The sequence below is a fragment of the Hermetia illucens genome, chromosome 1 (genome assembly GCF_905115235.1).
Source record: "Hermetia illucens chromosome 1, iHerIll2.2.curated.20191125, whole genome shotgun sequence".
Classification (NCBI taxonomy): domain Eukaryota; kingdom Metazoa; phylum Arthropoda; class Insecta; order Diptera; family Stratiomyidae; genus Hermetia; species Hermetia illucens.
In genome coordinates this window covers 29,115,604-29,131,782 of record NC_051849.1, presented here as the reverse complement: position 1 = coordinate 29,131,782, position 16,179 = coordinate 29,115,604, and the positions used below count along the sequence as shown (strand labels likewise).

At 43.6% G+C, this 16,179-nt stretch overlaps 1 protein-coding gene across 1 annotated transcript in view; it reads right to left on the bottom strand.

Annotated features, from left to right (window-relative positions):
* LOC119646328 overlaps window positions 1-14,326 on the bottom strand; it is a 118,463-nt gene extending 104,137 nt beyond the window's left edge. Inside the window, exon 1 of the mRNA XM_038046753.1 lies at window positions 13,428-14,326. The gene's annotated coding sequence lies outside the window, so the exon portion shown is untranslated. The remainder of the gene's footprint in view (window positions 1-13,427) is intronic.
* Window positions 14,327-16,179: the final 1,853 nt, after the last annotated feature.

Below are 16,179 nucleotides of genomic sequence, written 5' to 3'. Positions count from 1 at the left end.
GACTTATCTCACTATTGTCTCTGTCAGGATAGGTCCAATACCATTTGCAGAACCTCCCAGCAGCTCAACCATTTCATAAATTGAGTTTCGTAACAAATCTAATGGCTGAAAAGCGGTGAAAAACAAATCAACAACAAATTATTGTAATTGAATAACTTAAATGCGTACTCATGCATTATGGCTCACTTGCTATGACCAGCACTGCCAAAATCACTTTCGAATAAAATGAATTCATTGGCGAAAGGTACAAATTACATCGGCATACATACTCGCAAGTGCTCCGTGTAAGCGTAGTGGACAGGTGATAGGTGATGTGTGGGTGGATTGGATGAGCGCATAGGTAAACAGATTAATGGATTCATTTCTCTCCAAATTCGATTTTTACCATTTCGGGCAATAGAAAGGATCGCCAGCGGCGGATGGCTGACATGATATGTAACATAATAATGATGTGATAATGAAATGGTTTGTGCACTATTGTTTTTGGCGTTCAGCAGACTGACCGACAATGGCTTAATAATATCGGCGCAATGTGAAAGTAAACAAAAACCTTAATGGAATTCGCGTTATGGATGGCATAATGATTGAAATAATTATCGCTGGATTCATGTTTGGTTTGGTTTCTGGAGAGCTGGTTGAAGTGGGTTAAGTTTTCATGCATGGAATTATGGGCGCTTTGATATTAAAGGAGCATTGTGTTGTTATAGTTAAACGGATTGGATTGTGATACTCATACTCGATGCGATGAAAGGGAAAAGTTTCAAGAGTGTGATATGTTGTACTTTTATTACGTAAGAAAATAATAAACTAATTCAGATCGTCTCACATCTTTATTGCGAACTTCTGTGAGTGTTACATAATTGGATGCGGTCTTTCTTGAAAGGAGGATACATAACATACGCATTAACGAGCTAGAATGCGTATTTATCCAATCTGCAGCCATTTTAAAAAATTCTGGAAGTCAGCTTCGGGCGGGTCAAGAGTGTGTAGGGCCGGGGCTGGGAGTAGGCTCATCCAACTGACAAGGATCTGCTTGTCTGCTGGTTATGTGTTAGGGGCAAGTAGATCTGGCGGGGGGATGGACCGAATCAACAGCCCGGGAATCGTCCTCCCTGCACCGGAGAAGGTGCTAATAGGACCCCAAGCCAAGGTGGAACAGCATACGCCGAGGGCTACGTGGCCAATGGGGAACTTGGTCTTTAGTATGCGAACTCTGAATACCTTGAGCATCTTCAGTTTCAAATAAGACCCTTACTCTGGTGGCCGGGCAAGATTGCTAAAAATAAGGAGGCCCGTACTGTCGACGAGCAGGATGAAAAAGACCTCGCTAAATACCAGGCGATTGTTGATGAATACAATATCAAACGCCTGGCTGACGAGCAGAAGGCGAAGCCCATCGCTCTAAAACGCAATCGATCTTAAAACGAGAGAAGACAAGAGCGCAGACGCTAAGCAACATCCGAAGGAAATTGCACAACAACCGTCAGCCGACGGGCCACGTACTGCGAAGCCCTTCAGTGACGTGGTCAGGAGCCACTTACGTGTGCAAACTAGCACTGGAGGTTTAGACCAGTGTTGAGGCCAGGCTGGGGGGCATGGTCTATGAGCATCTCTTCGACATCGAAGGCAAACACCCGGGACTCATCCCACACTTTGATTCATCTCAGGTGGTCCGTGGGTTCTCTAAGGACTTTCTCGGTTCGTGTGTCACTAAGATCAGCGACGCCTGGGAGGGCGTTAAACTCAAGATCATCCCTTACGACGAGATTCCCAGGAGACCGGTCGCTCGCATCTGGTTGCCGAAGATCTGCATGGATAAGGACAAGCTCGTCCAATTCCTGCGCCTTCACAACCCCGGGATTCCCATGGACGACTGGGTTGTTATCAAGGAGGAAGAAACTGAGACAAACAGTCAGCCTGCACTACTCCGTGTAAACGAGGAGTGCCTGGAGGGACTGAAAAAGGCCGACTATAAAGTGTGGTTCGTAGTCAGGAATGCAAAGGTAAAAGTGTTCCGTTCTGAAAAACCGGACGACGACCTAGACCCAATCGACGCCGACAACGAGCTGTTGGAGGAGATGACGATCGACGATCTGACAGGGACTGACGAACTCCCCATGCAAGCAGATCATGCTGAGGGTAACGCAGATAAATCTGCAGCACTCGAAGTGCACCTCGGCTAATTTGCTCGTCTTCGTCTTAGAGGAAGACATTGACATCGCATTAATACAGGAGCCCTGGGTCGGAAGCGACCGAGCCATCAAAGGCCTCCAAAGCAAATATTTTAATTTATTGCGTAGCACAGGAGACGCTGATCAGGATAGACCTAAAGCATGTATTCTCGCAAGGAAGAGTCTGCACGCTTTCGTGTGCCCGGACCTGAGTTCCAGTGACCTAGTCGTGGTCAAGCTGGAGCAGGTGGGGGCAGAGAACGTGTATATTTCCTCGGCTTACATGGCTCATGACCGATCAGCTCCGCCAGAAGAACTAGAACATCTGACGAACACCATAGCAACAAAGAAAGCCAACCTGCTCCTAGGCTGCGACGCTAATGCAAGGCACACGCTTTGGGGCAGCTCCGAAATCAACGAAAGAGGTGAGTCATTGTTTGACAGGGGCAGTACACCAACCTTCCATTTCCCCTGCTCGGAGAACTGTAACGGTTGGGAGGAGGTCCTTGATATCACTCTTCAGTCTAGAGCTCGCCGCAGAGGTCTCCAAGCCCTTTAGAGACCCCAGGAGGATCGACTGGAGAAAGTTTGGTCAGGTAATTAAGAACAAACTCTCCGGTGCGCAAATTGGTAGGATTGGCACGACAGACGAACTGGAGTCAAAGGTCGGGGCTCTGGCATTTGATACCGCCTTGAAAATCTCGTGCCCTACTAAGTACAGGAAAAGGACCCTGCCACCGTGGTGGAATGAAAATCTCTCTAGCCTCCGGAAGCTGACCAGAGAAATCTTCAACATCTGCTACAGGCAAAAATACTGGCAGCCATACAAGGACTGCCTGAAGAAGTACAAGTCGGCCATCAGGACGGACAAGAGGCGGTCTTGGCTGGACTATTGTCAGAACAGCGAAAGCACAAGTGAATCCGCGAGGCTCAGTAAGATTCTGTCCAGGGAACATAAGAGCCCATGCTTTCTTAAACAGTTGGAAGGCTCCTGGACGGAACCTTCTAGCGAAACCTTGGAGCTGCTGGTTCAAACGCACTTTCCCTCCAGCGAGGAGGACGGTTAGTCAGAACCTTGCTTGGAGGGTTTGCGGCAACTCCAGCCGTGCAAGACTATCAAATCGGTAATTACCGAGGATAGGATCAGCAGGGCTATAAACAGCTTCTCCGCATACAAGTCTCCAGGCCCAGATGGCATAATGCCAGTCATGCTGTAGAAGCAGCAGAAAAGGGTTGTGCCGTTGCTTGTTGAGATTTACTGGAGCTGCATCTCTTTAGGATACGTGCTGCAGGCCTGAAGGTGCGCACGACTGGTTTTCATACCAAAAGCGGCAGGCACGGTCATGAGTCCGCGAAGGACTTTGGACCAATCAGCCTGACCTCTTTCGTGCTGAAGACCCTAGAATGCGTTCTGAACATTCATTTAAGGACGATTATGGAGACAACGCCTTTCTCTAAGTCCCAGCATGCCTACCTCAAAGGAAAATCCACAGAAACCGGCCTCCACCAGGCACAAATACCCTTGCGACCTTCTTGAATATAGAGGGAGCTTTTAACAATGTCAGTACCAACGCCATCAAGGAAGCCTTGACCGGTATTGGATTGGAGGGGTATCTCACGCATTGGATTATATCCATGCTGAGTACCAGGATAATCCAGTTGGATCTGGGAGGCAACCACTTGACCAGAGCTGTGAACAGACGCACGCCCCAGGGTGGCGCCATCTCACCGGTGCTTTGGTTAATAGTAATGGACAAAATTTTATGTACATTGGGCAGTAGCGGGGTGAAGGTGGTGGCGTATGCCGACGACTTGATGATATTAGTATCAGGGATTTTTCTGTCCATTATGAACGACATCATGGAAGGTGCGTTGCGAAAGGTGTGCCTGTGGGCCGCAAGATGCGGACTCAGCATAAACCCAACCAAAACGCAACTGATGCTATTCACCACCAAGCCAAGGATACCTGAATTCCATCTACCATGGTTGAATGAACAAAGATTGCTTCTTTCCTCTAATGTAAAGTATCTGGGTGTAATCCTGGATCCTAAGCTAAATTGGAGGTTGAACATAGAATTGAGGATTAAGAAGGCCTGTATAGCTTTCTATGTCTGCAAGAGAACCTTTGCAAAGAAATGGGGTCTCCGGACGAGGATGATTCTCTGGATGTACACCGCTGTAGTGCGTCCGATCCTGACGTACGGTTCTATTGTATGGTGACAGGCTTTGAAGAAAAAATACAGTAGAACGAAGCTTAATAGGACTCAAAGAACCGCGTGTGCGGGTGCTACTGGGACTCCGCAGTCCTGCCCGGCAGAAGCTCTCAATGTACTCCTGCATCTCATTCCCCTAGATCTCCACATTAAATATGTTGCAGCCGTCAGACTACGTGAGTCCGGATGCCGGGCAGCGTAGTCCTACGGCCACAGCAACATCCTAGATGAAATACCTCGGGAAATCTAGGCACGGACTATGTCACACGCAAGCTGAACTTCACGAGAAACTTTGCTGTGGACCTTCCAACCAGGGCAAAGTAGAAGACCGGCGGCGTGTTGCAAGACTATGACGGTGCGGGGGTTTTCTCAAATACACGCGGTGTATCTAAGTCGTATGGTCTCCCAGGTTTCGCCAGTGTATTCCAGGCGGAAGTACTGGCGATATTGGAAGTCTGTCGATGGCTGGAGCGTGATTCGAGCTCCAAGCGTAACATAACCATTCTGACCGACAGCCAAGCGGCCATCAAGACCTTGCACTTAACGACGACATCTTCCCGGCTGGTGGGGCAGTGCAGAGACGCGCTTAACCGTCTGGGCGGTCACTCTCTTCTGGGTTCCTGGGCATAGGAACATAGAGGGGAATGAGCGGACTGATGGATTGGCCAGGCAAGGCTGGCGGCTGTTGGGGGCCGAGTTGACTTGCACTACCTAGTAGCCGCGGGCCTGAAATGGCGAAGGCTTACAAGCTGTGCCAAGTGAAGGAGAATTTGGCCCGCTTATAACAGAGCCCGATCACGAGAGCTCCTATGCCAGACGCGTGCAAATGCATTTAAGATTACGGCGGTCTGCACGGGGCACTGGCCTATAGGAGACCATGCCGCAAGGCTCGGCATACCCTACAACTCGCATTGCCGAAGCTGCGGAGAAGGAAGGGAAACCCTCATGCACTTCCTCTGCGATTGCCCAGCTCTGGCTAGAGTCAGGCTGCGGACACTGGGTAAACCATTCTTTGGAGATCTCAGAGAGCTGCAAGGTGGGAGAGTTGCTTTCCTTCGTGAATGCTACGGGCTGGCTCTGAAAATCCGAGCCGGCTGGAGTCTGCCTCTCTACTCCCATAAAAACAGTTACGGTCTTAGGAATTTGTGGCACCAAAATGGCGCACCAAAGCGCTAATTGGGCTCCTCGGAGCAGCCACTGATTCCTTCCTGCCTACCCAGCTTATATGATATTTGGTTCAAGTGATAGATACGTAATTACACAAGCAATGAAAAAATGAGATCTGTTAGACATTGGGATAAATGTACTATCCAAAGTTTGACGAATGCATAATTATTATGTAATTTAACGGAAACGTCTAATTTAACCGAAAGGGTCAAGTACCTTCTAGTCATATCTAAACAATATCTTACTTTGGAGCCTCCTATGCCCAGTTTCAAAATAATTCGACAGCCTTTTCAAAGTCATTACATAATCTTCAAACGTAAATATGCACCTTCTGCACTTTAATCTACATCTCTTACAGCATCTGTAACAAAAAAATAACTCGAAACGCTTCAAATCATAAAAGTGTCATTTGTAATTCAATACCTACAATAATACCAACATGACACCTCGAGCAAAGGCAAAAACATAGTATGGTGAGTGGTATCATTCTCGGGGGACCTTCATGCTAACTTCACCGCTTGTTCGAGCCACACTCTCAGGGCTAACCAGCGCCAGACGCACTATGCAAGCTTAAGATGTCAGAGCGTGACACATTTAAGATCATTTACTGGCATTTATTGACTACACATGATCCCCATTTAGACCAACGTGGTCGTACGTAACTACATGTGTACGCATTTAGGTACGAAATGGTTGCAAGTAATTAGAACTAACTGTTAAACTACCAAATTCAGTATTCAATCTGCGTTGCGTTTTCTATCAATTGAAAAGAATGTCCACTGGTTTGGATAGTTAGCACCGTGGAAGATGTTCCGTGGAGACCAAAAGAAGGGCTCGACTACCAAAGAAAGAGCTTGTTCTTGTAGAAACTTCCAGGCACGTATAGCGTGTCAGAGATTGTCCGTCTGCTGGGCTGTCGGAGTGTGCAGGCATGTTTTGGGAAAAATAGCCATATTGTTAACGATTGGGAAATATGTCTAGAATTTGCTTTGTTTCTTGCGCCTGAAAGGAAATTTGAACTAATTCTCAGCGGACGGGACTGGAAAACCAGCGCGCGGGCAAGTATGACATTGTGGTTGCAGCGCGGCTCGATTAGATATGCCAGTAATGTTTCTAGATTGTCCACGCATTTAACGCACTTTTTCCTCAAACGTTATTGTCTATTTGTTCTTCAGATAATTGAATTCGATTTGAATTTTATGTGGCATGAAATTCAAGTGATATGCTACGTGTGCATATGATAATTTGCTTTCGATGGACATAATTCCTGTGATAGCGTAAATAGAATGACAGTAAGCTACCGTGTGATTGGTATTAGATACGTCTAAATATATCCAGTGGGAAGTTTAATTTGGGTCTGTGAGAATGTCAGAAGAATTGGTTCGATAGTTGTTGATGGGATGAGTTGAGTAAAAGTGGAGAATTCATGTCACTTGCTTGTCCAAGAGATCAGGGAAATCAGGGAATGTTAATTCTCCACCTTTTCAGTTCAGGAGTCCTTATTTCAACAAAGCCAGGATTTGGCTTATATCCACTTTTCTCTCTATCCACTTTCATGCGCCCTCCAGTTTAACCTTTCTAGAAACCACTTAGATCGCACTCTTGAACTTGTCCTCTCTAACTTTCTTGTGAGTTGTCTTTACCAATCCCATTATGCTCCGTCTTACGTTGCCCCTGATGCCCATTATCCTGCTCTCGAGTTCGATGTTCAAATATCCCGACTCCACTTTCTTGTCGCTCACAAGCCTACCAAGTTCAACTTTCGTAAGGTGAACTTCGAAGGTCTGAACTCAGCCCTGGCGTCAATCAATTGGGTCGCCCTCCTCTCCCCATTTACGTGTGATCAAGCACTCAACGCTTTCTATACCTTTTTATCTGATCTTCCTCTTTGTTACGTTCCCTCCTCTCCTAAGTGCTTACGCTCTTACTCCGTCTGGTTCACCACTGAAGTTCACAAGATACTACGTCTTTATGAAAAGCTTCCCTCGTGTGGACTACCCCTCCCGCCTCCGTTGTCTGAACCTTCCTTCCTAAAACAGCGTAGATCCTATTTGGATCTATCACAATTTTTTAAACTTTCTTTGGATCTGATGGACTGTTCCGCCGCTGACGACATCACCTGCCGTCTTGCATCTTATATCACACGTAGCACAGAGATGTTGAACGTGCCCTTCACATAGCTCGAAGTCTACTTTCATTCCCCGATTCCTAGGCTTTGCCGAAATTACAACACAGAACAGCTTGGTCCTTTTAACTTACCTACTTTAAGTAGTTTTAAACTTAGGATAAGATTTTTGCTTTCTACTCCTCCTGAGGACAATAAGTAATTCGAGTTTAAATTAAATAAATTAAATAAATAAATAAATAAATTATTAGGTTGCTTTCTGTTCACTGCATTTCTCAGTTTCATGTCACGGATTAGAAACCTTGCGCTGGCCATCAGGGCATACAATGCGGAAAAAAATGATTATCCTGAGTAGCCGATGAGGCAAGCCTGACGAGAGATCAGAAAGAAAGTCCTGACATATAAACTTCAACAAAAAAAGGAGCTCTATTCTCTCCCGATTTTGATTTTCTCCTTACTTTACTTCGCAAAAGTGTATTAATAGGCCCATTCGATCCAAAGGCCTTGGAGATAAAGGACACATTGGCAAGGTTTGGTGACATGACCTCGTACCCATGTTGTGCAGAGTAAAGAATTGCTTCCACCACAAAATATCCAGAGTTGAGATAGGTGCTATTTGGAATGGAAAAAAAAAATTGATTTTCCCTCAATTTGTGAAATGCTGCTTAGGGTTTGTATTCCCAAACCAAAGATCTCTACAGGACCCCTTGCAATTAAACCGGCGGAGCCTTAACATGAGCGTTTAGCAGCCAAAGCACACCAGATTGCAAGAGACAGTTATGTGCTAGCTATAGTATCATGCAGTCTGCTTTTCCGTTCTTAATTTTGACCATAGGAACTCAAAGAATTGCAGCTCATTGATAGGTTTAGACGCAGTTTAATACTGGCGAACAAAAGTGATATAAATACGTGATGAAAAGATGAGTTTGGCTTCGTTGTGGGATTTATATTCATGGGCGCTTCACTGGTGTATAACATGCCTTACTACTTTAATGAGGATTATTTTAGTCATTGGAGGGAACGAAACCCGCAAGAGTAAAATGAAGTGTGACCAACGAAGCGATGTCTTAGCAAACTTTTGATAACTTTGAACTTTGAAATATTTTTGGGAGATTAGAGAGGCGCAGTTTGGAATTTGGAGTGAAATTTGAAGAAATAAAGCTTCGGGTCCAAAAAGCAACCTAATGAGGCACTCAGTTTTTCTTAAAAGTGAAGCTCAAATACGTTTGACAAGTTGTGCGTAGCATACACTGTAAAAGAGATCTTTTTGGAGTGGTAGAATTTTGAAGATGAGGGCAAAAGGAGGTAATCTTCCTGAGGTCCAGAATTTTTCGTGAGGCCTGCAATAAAAAAACACACCGAAATAGTTGAAGCTAAAGGGATAATGAAGGGACCTGCATAATTATTATCCCAGGCCCGGACTATATCTCCATGGCAGTGGTAGCAGCGTGTGCATGAAGACAAACGCGAGTAAGTATTAATATTGAAACCGGGATTCGACCCCGGGGCTCAAGATTGAAAGGGTGACATTCAACTATTTTGGCTATGGGACGAACATATAGTTTGCTAATGGTAAAAGCAGTGGAAACGGATTTCAGATACAAGATACAAGCATTAAAATGCGGGAACTTCTTCTGGGGTAATATTTAAGGATTTAATTATTTTTATTATAGAGAAACCTCAGTGACATAGTCAACGTCAAATTGACGCAGAGAGAAGTGAATCTATTAATCTATTAAAAGCTTTTCCTGTAAAAACTTATACTAAATTTTCAGGTAAAGCCGAATTGTAAGGACCAAGTTGCCGAGGTCGCAGAAATTCGATAATTTTAGAGCCAGGCGAATAACGGTTGCATACAATACAAAGCTATCCAACTACTTCAAGAGTACATCGGTAGCCGAACTCGACGTCAAAAAAACGTGGTCAAAACTAAAAGATGGAATAAAAACGTCGGCAGAAAAGACAATCCGCTTCCAAACCAAACACACCCGTAATGACTGATTCAACGAAGAATGTCGTGATACAATCAACAAAAAGAACGAAGGTTACCGTAAATAAATGAAACGACCCACAAGGGGGAAACAAGAATCTTATGACGAGTTTAGGCAAATAGCAAACCGGACGTGCATGAAAAAGCAGCGAAAATACAATACAAAATATACGAGCCGCATACGGCGCGGTGAAAGGTTTCGTAACAGGCTATAGGCCACAGACAAATCTCGATAAGGGTGACAAAGAAAACATCCTAGGTAACTCCGATGCCATCAAGAAAAGATGGATGGAATGCTCAACCGAGTATAAACGGCAGCCAGAAATATAGCTTTGACGAACCCGGAAGTTATAAACAACACACCAGTCGAACGTCCTTTTATTGAAGAGGTGAAAGCAGCCCTCCGCGACCAAAAACGGAACAAGGCCCCGGTATTCGATGGTATTCCAGTTGAACTATTACAGAGTTGAGGAAATTGCATAGATAATCTCCTCCATACACTTAATTTAAAAATTTGGAAAAATGAAAAATCACGTGGCGACCTACGGCGAACCTAATTTGTCCTATACACAGAAACAGAGACCAACTCACCTGTGACAAATTCAGAGGCATTTCATTGTTGTCCACGTCCTACAAGATCCTAACGAAAATCATCTAAGATAGGTTGAAGCCATATACAGACAAATTAATTGGTGAATGCTAATGTGACTTTCGAAAAGGACGAATGATGAACCAAGTAACTACTGGAAAAATGCTATGAATTCAACATCAATGTGCATCAGCTCTTCGTCGAATTCCCTAAAATCTATAATATCATCAAATGAGAAGTACTATATCGCCTACCAGAAAAACTAGTATGAATGACTGAATTGACGATGGCTAAGACTGAAAAGGTAAAGATGTTTGGCGAGCTAACGCATGCTTCTAAACGAACTGAATGAATTCGAGGAGATGGATTCGCCCCCATGTCCCCATGCATCCACACCTAGCTCTTGAATATGTTATCCGTAAATTGGAGTTAGGTAAATAGTGGGATTCGCTGACAACATAAAAATCAAAGTACGTTCAACTCCAGATGCCAAGGAAATATTTTTGTAACCAAATGAAGCAGCGCAAGAGATTGGCCTCAGAATTAATGAAAATAAAACAAAATTCACAACCCAATCAAGAAGGCAGGCGCCAATACGACGAATCCTGACAATGGGCGACTTTGACTTTGAAAACGTGGATAATTTTGTGTACCTAGGAGTAAACATAGCGAAGCATGGTAATGAAAAGGATGAAGTTCAACGACGATTAATGATGGCCAACAAATCATCCTACTCAGTCCTTAGGACAATGAAAAGTAAAAATGTGCACAGGAAAAATAAGCTTCGAATCTTCAAGATCATTATACGACCTAGGCTACTGTACGGCTGTGAAGCGTGGACTCTAACGCTGGCTTTAGAGAGGAGGTCCATCGATGCATCGGAACGTAAAGTTCTACGTCGAATACTTGGACCGGTAAAAAATGGAGCTGACTAGCGAATTAGATACAACTGTGAGTTATACCAGCTCTATGACGACCCAGCAGTATCGGTGGTGGTAAAGCTATGAAAATTGCAATTTGGGGATCACGTAGAACGGATGGATGACAAACGAATACCTAATAGGGAACTTAAGAGCGCACACGAAGGACGCCGACACGTGGGAAAGCCATGTAAATGGTGGGAGGACTCGGGGGATGAAGCCAGTAGAAAGCTCCTGAATTTTTCCAACTGAAGAACACGTTCGAAAGATCGAGATGGCAGGAGGAAGTCTATCCTTGAGGTCTAAGGTCGATTTGGCCTTTAGCGCCATTGAAGAAGAAGAAGAAGAAATTTTCTTTTGAACGTCTTATGGGCAACGATAGGAGTTTTCACCAAACGTGTAAGTGATGCTTGGTGTCATCATCATCAACGACGCAATAACCAGTATGCCTTAATAAGAAACTCCAGACATCCCAGTTTTCCCCAAGGTCCAGCAATTTGATATCCCGAAAAGCTCTTTGGCTTCCTGGCTCCATCTCAGGCAAGGTCTACCAAGTCTTCTAGTTCCACCGTAGATATGGCCGGATCATCCTCACCCATACGGATTAAGTGACCTGCCCACTGTAACATATTGAGCCGGATTTTATCCACAACCAGATGATCATGGTATCACTCATGAATTTCGTTGCTATATAGGTTACATGTTCATTATCTTGCAGAGGGTCAGAAATTCATGGTACGCCTGCATTGGGTGTTCAGTATTCCAATTTGTTGTTGCTCCTTCAAATAAAGCGGTCAATGGCCATGAAGTTCCGGAACTCAAGAAAGCAATTTCTTGAAAATCCAAAAATTTCAACCTCCCCCAAATACACTGAATCTTATTTTATTGTGGAAGTTTCGTGATTTACATACATTTCGCCCTTGAATTCAATAGGGAACCCCTTGAATTCAATAAGGTTATTATTATTATTCTATTAAGGGAAAGTCGCACCGCGTCTTTAGAAAACTATTGTGCTCCTTTTACTGGTTATAGTATACCTATTGATCATAGTGTCTCCAGCAACCCTATAACCGTCAGGAATCTTAGTATGTTCCCTACTTCCAGATCTTTCAGCTTTGCATCTGGTATTAAGTTTTCTCCCAGATGCCTCGACCTACTTTGCACAAGTGCCGGACACTGTCCCAGGACGTGTATAGAGGTTTTATCATACTCCTCACAAAACCTGCAGGCAGTGTCCATAGATAGTCCTAGCTTCCCCAGGTGATAGTTCAGCCGATAGTGACCAGTGAGAATTCCCACTATGATTCGGCGGTTCTTTTTGGTGAGGATTACGCAATTCTTTGTGCGTATGGGTTCGTATTCCCCAATAAGTGCCCTGGACCGCTCCATCCCTGGTAAGCCCGTCCAGTATAGTTCTCTCATTCAATAAGGTTACTTGTCATTTCAGTTATTTCCCATGATATGAATAATACCATCTTTTGAATGATATCATAAGATACTGTTTGAAATTCGACCTTGAGCAACGTAACACCAACAAAAGGGTAACCATTTGTTAATGAATAATAATAAGATATTTTATGCGTAATTAATTCACTGTCTTGCCTTTTTATAAGGTGCTAGAACAAGACGCGCTTACTCAAGCAGAAAATCTTTGTATCTATTATGAAAGAGCCAGATTGGCTATTGACTTAGTGTAAGAAAAAAAATATTACTTTGATGCCATTAAAGATCATTTCATTTCTATGGTTTTTCTACCATTATTTCTGAAAATTTACATATTTTTGCAACAATTCGTATTTATCAACTGATGTCGTAAAGAAATTTGCATTTGGCTTGTTCGACCTTGATTAGAAATTCGCTTCTTTGTGTTTTATGCAGATATTTAGGTGACCAAAATGGTGGTACTGATTTTCAAACGTATCTGTTGCTATGACAGATACTAGTTTTCTTATTTCGAAGAGAATCAATTGAACTTTACCAGCAAAAGTGCAAGTACATTTTCGACCCTTCCAGATGCATATAGTCTAGGATGCACGAAATGCATGTAACATTTCCCTAATTATTTGGGGGAAAAATCCAATTTAAAGTTTAAGATAATTTTCTCGAAATTTAGTTCTCCATCTCCCCAAATCACAAGGTGAATAATTCAAGATCATTCAGATTCCGATAATAACACTATCTCGGTACATCGCTCTCCATTTTCTCCATACTCAACTACCATGAATTATTAATTAAAATACATAAAGTCTTACCTTTGATAGATCAAGTCGCTCAAAACGATTCGTCCTTGCCTTGGTAACAATCTTCAATTGGTAGCAAGAGCAACGGCTACAATGTTAGCAACAACAACTGCCACAGCAACAATAACGTCCGACCACTTGGATGAGACGGTGATGAAATCAGTTTTACTAATTTTATATGTTAAACCACATACAAAATTTGTTAATCCACAAAAATAGACATCCTATATCAAGGTGAGTTCGCTTACGACATTCACACAACACCTTATTAAAATGCACAAGATACAAGCATTTACACCACAGAAAATATCTTTTATCTTTCTTCTTGCGTTTGCTTTCGATTTGTGTGTTTTCCGAATTGCAAGCGATTTTCGCTAGTGTATTTATGCAAGTCGTGAGCAAATGTGCAAATGCCAACTGAAACTGAAGCAGGAACTCAATTGTTTGGAGTAACGACGTATAATAATCGATTTCAACACAATCTGCACTAAATAACTCTTTTGTTTGGAAAATGCAAAATCTGTGCGGAACTGAACTGGCAGTGATGCTGCTAAGATCGATAGTTGCTTAAGTCAACTAGAGTAACCACTTTCACACCTGCACTAGGTACTCTTCAATTAAATTACACTAATTAAACTAGGTCTAGAATAGATGGATGAACTGCATGGAGCCCTCGAACCGTTGAGCAAGTCGCCTACGTGCTCTGCTCGACTAGTCGAAATGCATTCAGATGAATTGCAAGATGCACACACTTAGCTGCACTTTAGCATCCTAGAGATTTTTGGAAGTTATGGGCGCGAATTTCAAAAAAAAAATTATGAAATACTTTTTTGCGTTTCGCGTCCGCACTCCACGAAATCCGCGGATCAACTGACACCTGCATGGTGGGAGATTAGCGAACATATCCAAGAAAATTGGTAGATGTTAAACGCGTAAACTAAGACACCGTCATACCACCAACTCTAAACTTTTCTGTCCACGACTCGTACAGATACTCAGATACTGGTACCGCGTCTTGGATATGACGTCAAATTTAACTTAACAACTTGTTCGAGAGTGGATACAAAAGAACGACCGTTTGTATATCATCGAGGCGTTTTGTTATTAAATGCCTGAGGTCAAGTTTATCTGGTGAATTACATCACTGAGGGAGCGATATCAGAGCGATAGATATTTCCGAGTCGTGTCAAGCCATAAATTCCAGCCTAACAATAGCGAGAGGTACGTGAAGATGAGCAGATGAGCAACTCAGATGCTCGCCGTGATTGTTATCGTTGCAAAATCGGATGTGTGGCAGCTTGGGGGGGAAATAGTGAATTCCTTCCGGTCTGACTGGAGTTGTATTTGTTCAGTTCAAAAACCTCAAATGTAAAAATAGATAAACCTTGTAATTTAATTTATCATCAACATGTTCACATTTAAATGAAAGTAGTCAAAGAAAAATAATTGAGAGCCAACTCATTCCGGATATCTTTCATCCACTGTGTAAGTTTTTCATAGGAAAGGAAGAAAATTGATTTGTAAAAGCAGATTTGGCTCTTCTTTTTTAAGGAGGTGGAAATCTTCAAAGGAATTTGGCCTGGGCACGTCAGAGTATGGAATTTTTACTGCTAAAACCACCCCTGACTCCTCCCCTACCCCGTGGAACTACCTTTAGGTATTACACTGGGCGGAGTTGGCTTGCTTTGGCTAGGTCTTCTTCCGTCTACCCGCGGGGTTCGAACCTGTGTTCTCCTCACTTCTTCCCCTTTTCGCAGTTTATCCTGGATTACTATCATCATGGGATTGATCGCATCCCAGTCCTCCTGGCAAGTTACCATTCTCCGGACAAAATTTTCTGGTGATAACACTCCACCTAGAGTTTCCTCCAGGTTCCTCCTTGCTTCCACGAACCTAATACATAGGCGCTGGGTCCTCAGGGACCCCGCCGCAATTTGCAAAATTTAATAAGGTGTCGAATTTAAACCTTAACAGGTATTGATATTATCTTCCATATCCGGTGCGAAACTGGGTAAATTGTAATTGATCTCTCCATGCTTTCTTCAGCAACTCCCTGATGGAAGGGATCCACCTGTAAATCCGACGACCCTTTTCTGACTGGCCCCATCGCTTTCGCCATCTGCATATGGATCGCTTCCTTTCGGTTTTTTTCACCTGTTATAAAGGAGAGATGAACCTGGTGTTTTATATGTTCATCATCTCGGTTGCCAATCGGCATCATTTCCGAGATGAAAAACATTGTATCTTTTGACTTGGTCCTGAAGGCAAAACGCACCCTTAAGGTTGCTCTTCTGTAGACCTCATTCCGATTATGCGTATTGCCAAAAACATGCAGCGCTTTTTCCCAAACTGGCACTGCATACAGCAAGATAGAACTCACCACCCTGGCTATGAGTAGCCTGCAAGGATACTGCGGTCTTCCTACGTTCGGTATAATCCTTGCAGAGCCATACTCTGCTTTTCATCAAGTATGCTCTATGTGCTGCTTAAAATTGAGCTTTCCGTCCATTATTACTCCAAACTATTTGATAGCCCTCAAATACTCTCAACAACGCTGATTGCTTCGTCGGGGTAACCCACCGCCGTGGGCTCCTCTGGAACCGCAAGGTTAAATACATCATTGCACTTGGTCCATCATCGGTATCATACCAAAACGTTTCAGTACTCGCCGAAACACTCTTCTCCACCATCCAGCTGAAGCTTCCGCTGATATTCGGGACGAATTCCAAAGAGCATGTATATAATTCACGAAAATGGATCCTTT